Here is an 11132-nt window from a genome sequence, read left to right as displayed (position 1 = left end):
TCATCCTGAAAAGTACCTGCAGTGCCCAGGTTCCGTAAGGACTGACATCAAAGAAGTGATTGAGGCTAAGAAAAACAGAAGGTGAGCAATCAAGGCGAGTGAAACAGACTGTTGATTCTCAAGATCCTTTTTCTCAATAGCCTCCTTGGCTATGCCTCTCTGGCCTCGGATTCTCATTCTCTCTGCGCCTCTCAGCCAGGTTTCAAATGAATGATGTAACGCTGAAGATTTATGGAGTGTCCACAATGTTCCTACTCTGGCTTCTGCCCTCTGCTTCACTGCTCTCTCCTCCTGGACAGAACTTGCTGACCTTCTTCTTTCAGAGGTCCCTTTCAATCTCTTGTCAATCGCATTATCCTTCTCTAGGGAATCAATCCGCTAGCAAACTAAGGCAGCCTCTTGGCACTTCCAGACCACGGCTTGTAAAAACACGGAACCCAGAATCCCCATTCATCAATGCTGATTTTTCCACGGCTCTGCTTCCTACGGGGGTGCGTGGAGGTGAGGGGTGCAGGGCGAGGGGTGAATGGTGAAGAGAAGCCGGCAGTGACAGAGGCTGACCCTTCCCTGTGGTGGGGTTTCTTACTGGCCCCAAGCTCCTGAGCCAGGCTGTAGAGAGGGCACCCAGGGGATGCCCTAATGGGCCCTTGAGCCCAGGATGGGGTCAGCCCCAGCTGCACGTGGCCCCTTGCATTGCAGATGAAGGAAATAAGAGCAGGCAGACACCTCCTGGATGAGACCTTTCTGATGCTTCTTTCTGGCAAAGAAAAAGAAACTGTTTGGCTCCTGCTTGGGGGAACTCTAACTTGGAGAGGGAATGGCAATGCTTACAATGAAATTATTATTTTTTAAAATTTACTGTCATAACCATTTCTAGTTAATTTTAATTTTAAAGTCTTTTAAAAATTATTTATCTTTCAGGGCTTCCCTTGTGGCTGAGATGGTAGAGAATCTGTCTGCAGTGCAGGAAACTTGGGTTTAATCCTTGGGTCAGGACGACCCCCTGGAGAAGGGCATGGCAACCCACTCCAGTATTCTTGCCTGGAGAATCCCATGGACAGAGGACCCTCCCATGAGGGTTGCAAAGAGTCGGACATGACTGAGCGACTGGGAGAACTCTAAGTTGGAGGGGGAGTGGTGATGCTTACAATGAAATTATTTTTAAAATTTCTGTCATAACTATTTTTATTTAATTTTAGTTTAAAAACTATTTATCTATCTATCTTTTGGCTGTGCTGCATGGCTTGTAGGATCTAGTTCCTGGACCAGGGTTTGAACATGTGCCAGCTTCCCTCTTCCCTCTGTGGACTCTAGTATCTCTGGACCTCAGTGTACAGACACGAACTCACATATCTATTAATGGAGAGGCTTCATGTACAGGTGCTGTGAAGGTGTCCAAGGTGAGTGAGAGGCAACCCCCTGCCCATTGACTTACTTCCTCCAGCGGATGCAGGAAGGGGGCATATCTCAAGCGTTCTCCCCAAAGCACCCACCAGCCCCTGTCCCGGTGACAGGACCTCCTTTGCGTCTCAGGAGACAGGAGGAACATAATGGCATAAGAAGGGAGAATAAAGCTTGCATTCCAGGTATCAGGGGTCACCTGCACAGCGAGCGGCAACCACCGTCCACCAGCCTCACTATGCTTCAGGCTTTGGGACATGCCAAGCGAGGATCAGAGGGAGGCTGGGTGATTTGCCCCGCTGGGCTTCAAATCATGGAATCTTAGGAGCTAGGATGCTAGGTAGTTTCCCATTTCTTGAATTGATTTCCCTCTGTGATGAAGCTTAACAACCGTCTGCCCCAAAATGAGAAAAATAAAATCACGTAGTGAGTTTTCCCATATTTCTTTTAAAGGATTCTCCTTCATATTCTAAGATTGTGTGTCCCCTCCTTTTTTTATGTTCTAAGATTGTGTCTCTCCTCCTTTTTTTAGTCCTGAAATGTGCTTCCTTTTTTAAATGATAGTCAGAGGAGCCAGCGATATTTTAAAAATACTCTTATCTGGTGACAAGTTTTCAGTAAAGTTTCAGTAAATTGCACTGGACCCAAATTTGGGAATCACGGATCAAATCCAACCCGTTCCTCCCGGGGGTGGGGAAGCCTAACAAACTCAAGGGACCCATCCAAGGTCAGATAGCAGGTAGGTGCCCTCTGTCTCTTCTCAACGTGTTCCCCATTCTGGGGCCTTTGTGTGATGGGGCCTTAGAATGTGTGACAAACACTGCGTGGTCCCTGAAAGGGCAGTGATCTTCCTGCCTCCCTGGTTCTGGTATTAGAGAATCAGTCTCTCTGTTTCTCTCTCTCTTTTTGAAGTGAAGTCTCCTTCCCCCTTTTTTTTTAAAATATTTATTTATTTACTTGCCCCAGGTTGTGGTATGTGGGATCTTCTATCTTAGCTGTGGTATGAGGGATGGTGTTGGAGAAGACCCTTGAGAGTCCCTTGGACTGCAAGGAGATCCAACCAGTCCATCCTAAAGGAGATCAGTCCTGGATGTTCATTGGAAGGACTGAGGCTGAAGCTGAAGCTCCAATACTTTGGCCACCTGATGTGAAGAACTGACTCATTGGAAAAGACCCTGATGCTGGGAAAGACTGAAGGCAGGAGGAGAAAGGGACGACAGAGGATGAGATGGTTGGTTGGCGTCGCCAACTTGATGGACATAAGGTTGAGTAAACTCCAGGAGTTGGTGATGGACAGGGAAGCCTGGCGTGCTGCGGACCATGGGGTCACAAAGAACTGAACTGAACTGAACTGAGGGATGGTGGGGTCTTTTAGTTGCAGCCAGCAAACTCTTAATTGTGGCCAGTGGGATCTAGTTCTCTGTCCAGGGATGGAACCCGGGGCCCCCTGCCCCGGGAGTGCGAAGTCCTAGCCACTGAACCACCAGGTAAATTCTCAGTCTTCTCTAACCAACTGCATGGGACTCTACCTTAGCTCCCTTGAATGGAGCACCTCTTCTCCCCTTCGAAGGCAGACAGTGACCCAGCCCTCCCCTTCGACAGCTGAGAGCTGGCCTCTTCCACCGAGTCCCTAAAAGGTAGAACCCAGGCCACCACTCTGCAGCGCTCCCTAGTCTGACCTCCAGGAGGGGTGCGAGGTGCCACTCACTGGCTCATAAACACTCCATTTACCTGGCTTCCCTTTGTGCTCACCTGACTGAAGTTAAACTTCCTGAGGGATAAAAAAAAAAAAACAACATTCGTTTATTCTCTTTGTTCTGGAGACTCTCCACCTCTTTGGGTCTATTATCTCTAACAAAGCAACGTCCTCTGTTCTGAGCTCCAAAAAGATCAGATGGATTGAATAATGAGGCGGACTGGAGCTGGGAGGCTGGTGGAGGGGAGGATTCTTAAAGCAAAGCTTGGGGTGAGAGTGAAAACCTTGGGGCTTAAGGAGGTTCAGCTCCAGGACTAGGCTATGTTGGGAAGGAAATAAGCTCTGACACTTCTGGGCATGGAAGAAGCCACGTGAAGCCCCTAGAAGTCAGAGCAAGGCTGGTAGAGAGCAGGGAAGGCTCTTTCCTATTCTGGAAACTTCCCGGCTTCCTTTCCTATTGAATTGAATTGGAGAGTGGGTTCCTCCAGCCCTCCAGCTCCCAGGCAAAAACAACCTCCCTTCCTTTGTTACTGTCTGATGAGGGGACCACGGCCAGCTTTCTGTTTATCTGTCCTAACCAAGGAGGTGGGGCTCAGATTAAAACAGAAGCTGCATTTTGCCTTGGGTAAAGAAAAAAAATAAAATAAAAAAGAAGAGGACTCTCCATTCAGAGTCCTCTTCTCCCGCCAGCTTAAAGGGCTCTCAGCCCAGATCACAGATCAATGAAGACTGAGTAGATCATTCAGCTGGACACAGGACCCACGTAGGTCTTTGGGCCATGACCAGTGGTACTGCCCTTCTTTGTGGAGAGATTCTTCTAGAGGTGGGTCTCATTACCTCCAGAAATAAAAGTGTTCAGAGAGAGAGGAGGAGGAGACGATATTTACTCACTGCACAGGAAATAGTAAATATGTTAGGAGAGAACTTGGGGACCGAGGGAGGAGCTGGCCCTTTACCTGAGGCTGTGCGTGCTAAGTCGCTTTAGTCATCTCTTTGCGACCCCACGGACTGTAGCCCACCAGGCTCCTCTGTCCATGGGATGCTCTGGGCAAGAATACTGGAGTGGGTTGCCATGCCCTTCTCCAGGGGATTTTTCTGACCCAGGGATCGAACCTATGTCTTCTGTAGCTCCTGCATTGCAGGCAGATTCTTTACCACTGAGCCACCAGTGAAGCCCTACCTGAAGCTGAGAAGGTGTCAATTGTCCAATCAGAGAATAGGAACGAAATGTTTCCACCCCCTACCCCCACCCCCCAGCTTGTAAGTCCTAATTCAAGACAACTTGTTTATCCTGGGTTTGTCCTCAAGGACAGTAGTAGTCTGGATTTAGAGAAAGAAAACCCACATTTTTAACATTCCGATACCCATTAGGTAACAAGACGTGATGGATTTTGGAATCAGGCAAGCTCTGGCTCCAAGAGCGAGGCAGGGAATTGGCTCAAGGTCATTGCTGTGATTTAGCTTTGGAAGCTTGGACGGTTGCCTGGCTTCTTTGGAGTCTCAGCTTCCACATCTGTAAAGTGGAGATAAAGAATGATATCACAGCTGGAGCTAATATAAAGATGAAATAGCAATCAAGGTGTATGAGAACCCCAGTGCTTAAGTAGGTTCTCAAAATTGCATGTTCCCCCCTGCTCCCTGCTACCTACCTGGCTGCAATCAAGACTTCTGAGAAGGGGAAAGTGAGTAGAAATAATTCTCTCATTTTAAAAATTGGACACTCCCTGTTGCTATGTCCTGTCCCCAGGCTGCTCAGTGAATGCTGTCATCATTAGAATGTATTTGTGAGTGCTTAGTTCCTTAATCGTGTCCGACTCTTTGTGACTTTATGGATTGTAGCCCGCTAGGCTCCTTTGTTTATGGGATTCTCCAGGCAAGAATACTGGAGTGGGTAGCTATTTCATTCTCCAGGGGATCTTCCCAACCCAGGGATTGAACTCGGGTCTTTTGCACTGCAGGCAGATTATTTATTGTCTAAGCCACCAGGGAGAAGGAGAAGGCAATGGCACCCCACTCCAGTACTCTTGCCTGGAAAATTCCATGGATGGAGGAGCCTGGTAGGCTGCAGTCCATGGGGTCTCGAAGAGTCCGACACGACTGAGCGACTTCACTTTCACTTTTCACTTTCATGCATTGGAGAAGGAAATGGCAACCCACTCCAGTGTTCTTGCCTGGAGAATCCCAGGGACAGGGGAGCCTGGTGGGCTGCCGTCTATGGGGTCCCACAGAGTCGGACATGACTGAAGTGACTTAGCAGTAGCAGCAAGCCACCAGGGAAGCCCAGAACACATTTATCCAGCTGCTAATCTGTTTAAAGGCAGCTTGGCTTGGTGGGAAGACTGGAGAATCAGAATCCAGAAGACAGCTTCTCTTTCTGGTCCACCACTTGGTCTCAGAGATATGTGATTCTCTGGATGGGGAGGGCCCTTCAAGGTCATGTCCTCCAACCACAAACCTGAAGCTTGACCCTTATTCCATACACACACATACACATGCACACATATACACCATCTCTCATAAAGTGGTTGTCCAGCTTCTTTAGGAACAGCTCACTACATTTGAGACATCTTGCTGAATTGTTGTTAGGCTTCCCTGGTGGCTCGGATGGTGAGGAATCTGTCTGCAGTGCAGGAGACCCGGGTTCGATCCCTGGGCTGGGAATCTTTAGACAATTCTGTGCAAAGTTGTTCTTTCAAAGTGAAACTTGTCTTCCTGATGTTTCTTCCTATTTACCATACTTCTATCCCTTCAGGACATAAAGAAAAATAGATTCTGTCCCCCACGTGACAGTCATGCATTTAAAGCTGATCGTGTCTGCCTGAGTTTTCTCTGGCCCCCACAAGCCACCTTCGTTCCTTTGCCATTTGCTTTGCCTCTCTGCACTCACCCAAACACGATGAGACTCAGTCCTCTTGTTTTAAAGGCAGGGATCGTTATTCCTGACTCAGGGAGGATTTAACAATGAAATGTATCTTCCACCCGGGCTGGGCTCTATTAATATTTGATAATAAATGAGTAGATGAATGAGTATGTGAGAGCGCTGTGCAAACAGCAATCTGCTTGCTGCATTAGTCTGTTCAGGCTGTCAGAACAAGGTACCACAGCCTGGGGGGTTTAAACAACAGAATCGTACTCTTTTCTCACCATTTGGAGGCTGAAAGTTCAAGAGCAAGCTGCTGGGTTTTTCTGAGACATCTCTGCCTGGCTGGCAGATGGCTGCCTTTTCACTGCATCCTCCCATGGCTGTTCTTGCCCTGTGTTATTTGTGTCCTGTTTTCCTTTTTCTTGTAAGGCCCACCATACAGACTTCTTTTTAACCAAATACATCTTTAAAGACTTTATGGATACATTTGGAGGTATTGGGAGTTGGTGCTTAAATATATGAATTTGATAGGTCATCAATTTAGCCCATAGACTTCCCTTGTGGTCCATGGTTAAGAATCTACCTTGCAGTGCAGGGAACGTGGGTTTAGTTCCTGGCTGGAGAACTAAGGTCCCACATGCAGCGGAGCAACTCAGAGCTCTCACTACAGCTAGAGAATCCGTGCATCTCGCAAATAGAGAGTCCGTAGGCTGCGACGAAAGATCCTGCATTTGTGACAAGGATCCTATGGGCTGCAAAGACCTGACACAGCCAAATAGACAAATGAACAAATATTTTAAAAGAAGTTAAAAGGAACAATTAAAAAAAAGTTTAAAAATTTAGCTCACAACACTCACCAATGTATTATTGTCCTCAATTTAAAAAAAAAACCTTTTATTTATTATTTATTTTTGATTGTGCTGGTTCTTCATTGCTGTGTGGGCTTTTTCTCTAGTTGGGGAGAGTGGAGGCTACTCTCTAGTTGCCAAACGTGGCTTTCTCATTGAGGCAGCTTTCCTGGTTACAGAGGACGGGCTCTAGGGTGTGTGGGCTTCAGCAATTGAAGTTCGGAGCTCTGGAGCACAGGCTCAGTAGTTGAGGCCCACAGGTTTAGTTGCATCGTGACGTGTGGGAGCTTCCCAGACCAGGGATCGAACCCACATCTCCTGCATTGGCAGGCAGATTCTTTACCACTGAGCCACCAGGGAAGCCCAGCAATTTTATTTATGGTGACACTTTTCAGAGAGAGTATTTGTGTGCTTTGCAGGGACAGTGGCCCTTTGCATATGAGAAAGAAAGAAAGAAAGAAGTTGCTCAGTCGTGTCTGACTCTGCTACCCCATGGACTGTAGCCTACAAGGCTCCTCCATCCATGGGATTTTCCAGACAAGAATACTGGAGTGGGTTGCCATTTCCTTCTCCAGGGGATCTTCCTGACCCAGGGGTTGAACCCGGGTCTCCCGCTTTGTAGGAAGATGTTTTTCCTGCCTTTTTGCATATGAGAAATGGGATATGATAAGCACATTTCAGTATATATGTTTTTGAATAGATAAGATGTCCACATGGTTCAAAATTCAGAAAGTCATGGAAGACGAACCGTGAATGGATAACCAACATAAGAAGATGCTTTCAATGTCACCAGTAACCAGAGAAATGTAAATTAAGTTCATATTATAGGAGAAGGCAATGGCACCCCACTCCAGTACTCTTGCTTGGAAAATCCCATGGACAGACGAGCCTGTTAGACTGCAATCCATGGGGTCGCTAAGAGTCAGACACGACTGAGCAACTTCACTTTCACGCATTGGAGAAGGAAATGGCAACCCACTCCAGTGTTCTTGCCTGGAGAATCCCAGGGACGGGGGAGCCTGGTGGGCTGCCGTCTATGGGGTCACACAGAGTCGGACACGACTGAAGTGACTTAGCATAATATCACACCGTTTTACACCCGATAAATGTGGAGTCTGTTAATATCCCATTGACGAAAAGGCAGAGAAACAAATACCCTTCATGTGCAGGTGGGATTATGAATTAGCACAACTATCTTGGAAACCCTTCGGCAAATGGTCGGTGAGCTGAAGGTATAGCTACTCTGGCCCAGCAGCACTACTGCCAGAATCACACCCTAGGTCCCTCTTATATGTGGGCACCAAAGGCAGTCAGAGAAAGCTCATAGCAGCAAAAATGGGAAACAGTCCAATGTCTTACACCAGGAAAATGGGTAAATAAAGTGGGCATATTCATACAGTGAAGCATTAACACAATGAAAACACATGAATCAAGCATCAGCATGAATGAATCTTACTACCAGGGTGACAGACATTGATTCATCATAGAAAAATACATACAGTTTGACACCATCTTTGTACAGTTCCAAACAAGTGAAGTGAAAAACTATATTACTTAGGGATATATTGCTGTTGTTGTTTAGTCCCTAAGTCATGTCTGACTCTTGGCGACCCCATGGACTGCAGCATACTAGGCTTCCCTGTCCTTCACTATCTCCTGGAGTCTGTTCAAATTCATGTCCATTTTGTTGATGATGCCATCCAACCATCTCATCCTCTGTCGTCCCCTTCTCCTCCTGCCTTCAATCTTTCCCAGCATCAGGCTCTTTTCCAATGAGGCAGTTCTTTGCATCAGTTGGCCAAAGTATTGGAGTTTCAGCTTCAGCATCAGTCCTTCCAACGAATATTCAGGATTGATTTCCTTTAGGATGGACTGGTTGGATTTCCTTGCAGTCCAAGGGACTCTCAAATGTCTTCTCCAACACCACAACACAATTTTAAAGGCAGGCAAATTTGGAACTTCCCTGGTGGTCCAGTGGCTGAAATTCCATGTTCCCAATACAGCAGGCCTGGGTTCAACCCCTGGTCAGGCAACTAGATGCCACATGGTTCAACTAAGGGTATGAACACTACAATTAAATGTCCCTCGTTCCACAACTAAGACCTGGTGCAGCTAACTAAATAAGAATTAAAAAGAAAAAAAAATAAAAGCAGGCAATACTGAGGGCAAGCAGACAGCAGTGACCTTTGTGGGACCAGGGGCATGCTGCAAGAAGTCTTAACCCTATTGTAATGCTCCATTTCTTACAGTGGGTGGTAGATCCACAGGGAAGAATTATTTATTAATCCTATCTCAATACATACATTAATCTCGTATATTTCTGTACATATGAAATAATTCATCATAAAATGCTTTACAAATTCAAAAGGCAGAAAAATATATATCATGAAAATCTTTCTCCAATGGCAGCTGTTATTTTCAGATTTGTGTATATCATTTGGAGATCATGTATGCTTACAGAGACAAATCGATACTTCATTATTTAGAGATAAGTTATATTTGACAGCAAAACATACATGGACATGCATGTGTGCACACTTGTGTGTTTGTATTCTGTTTTCCTTCCCTCTCCCTTTTAGACACTGGTAGCATGTCCGCAGGCTCCTTTCAAACAACATTATGATCAGATAGTAAAAGGTCAGAGTAAGGAGACTGTCTGGCAAGAGAAGATGGACTTACCTATCTGTCTAGTCTAAATCAAAGACAGAATTGTCACTCTAAAGAAAAGAGACAGCATGTCAGGAATTCAGCTTTGGAGCCAGGGCTGAAGAGACATGGAGTTGGGACCCAATGGAGTCCAATCGCCTCCTGATTGAATCAACCCAAGACCAGAGGTGAGCAACTCTCCCTTCTTGATAATGAGACCCCCTGAGTTATAACTGTCTCAGACCAACAACACAGATGTGCAGAGAGAAGGAGAGGGCGAGCTCGTGACCCAGTAAAAGCAGGGGATGAATACATCAAGAGATGGTTCAGGATCGATGTCAGATGTATGTCAAGCGCCTGGCTGGGATTAAGGCAGAGAGCGGGCAAGCATTCTCGCACAGAAGCTAGGCAAGGAGGTGGGAGCTGCTTGGCCCAGCAGCTGGGTGCGGAGGGCAAGACCAAGTGCCCCGTGAGCGAGGTGGAAGGTGGGTGAGTGACACCCAGGGCAGTGCTAGGTTCAGACAGGGCCAGGCCACAGAAGCTGCCAGTGCCTGGTTGATCTGGGAAGTCTTCCCAGAGAGGCTTTCAGGAGCAGCTTGACTGGGGAGAGAAACAGGTTGGTGAACAGATTGAGGGCGGGAGCTCCAGGGCGTCCTGCCGATCCACACTGGCCGGGCTCCAAAGGCACACTTGCTTATCTTCTTTCTGTTGTGTCTTTCACCCTTTTGTATTTCCTTAAAGATCTCAGAACCTGGCAGGGGTGTTTGGTTCTAGCATAAGCTGTCGAGAGTGGGTGTGCGCTAAAATGCAAATGCAGGGAACGAGGACCAGCTCTTGGAGATGGAAGTGGAATGCGGAAAACAAGAGGACTCGGAGGCCACGTGGCATGCACGGCGCTCCAGCCCCTGGTGGGAATCAGGAACCCTGGACTGCAGGCCCCTGGACTCAGATACCAACTTGTTCTAGGACCTCAGAAGGTCACAGAACCATGTCCAGCTTTCATCAAGGACTAGATGGGTGTGTTGGAACTAAATGACCTGAAAAATCTAAGTGAGTCGGCGACTGTCAGCCAAAGAACTCAAGCCTGCCAGTTCAATGCAACCGAATATCTCAACAGCCTTGAAGCTTACAGTATAAACATTGTTCGTGATCGTCATGCCTACCAGGCACTTCACACAAGTCTTCTCCCGTATAGCCTTTCATCTGCCCGTCCTAATGACCCACGGAGCAGGGGTGGCAGGTGTCCGACTAGCCCATTTTACAAATGGGGAAACTGACAGGTGGCTAACTGGCTCGAGGCTCCAGGGCTGGACCCTGGATGGTGCTTCATCCCCCTCTCCTTGCCCTACTTGGATGTCAGTACTGGCTCTGGGATGAGAGCCTGAAAGCCTGATGCCAGGTCCCCTTCTCTCCAACTCAACCTCAGTGTCAAGGTGGGCTACATGGTCACCTGAGCACTGCCCCTTAATGGGATGTCTGCTCCAGCTGGCACGCCCCTGCTGCACTTGTGTGGGGCAAGGCATGCCGTTTACGGCCATAAGGATGTGCCCTGAGCTGCCCCCCACCCCGCCCCACCCTGGCCCTTGCAGATGTATCCCCTGGGCTCCTGAAACAGTGGCAGCTGCCCGCCCGGCCGCCCCAGGCCTCCAGCCCCCGGGAGGGGGCTTGCCTTTTTCCC

This window comes from Bison bison, unplaced genomic scaffold (assembly GCF_000754665.1).
Source record: "Bison bison bison isolate TAMUID 2011002044 unplaced genomic scaffold, Bison_UMD1.0 scf7180017864105, whole genome shotgun sequence".
NCBI classification, from domain to species: Eukaryota; Metazoa; Chordata; class Mammalia; order Artiodactyla; family Bovidae; genus Bison; species Bison bison.
The sequence above is the reverse complement of the archived record's forward strand: the minus strand, read 5'-3'. Positions refer to the sequence as shown.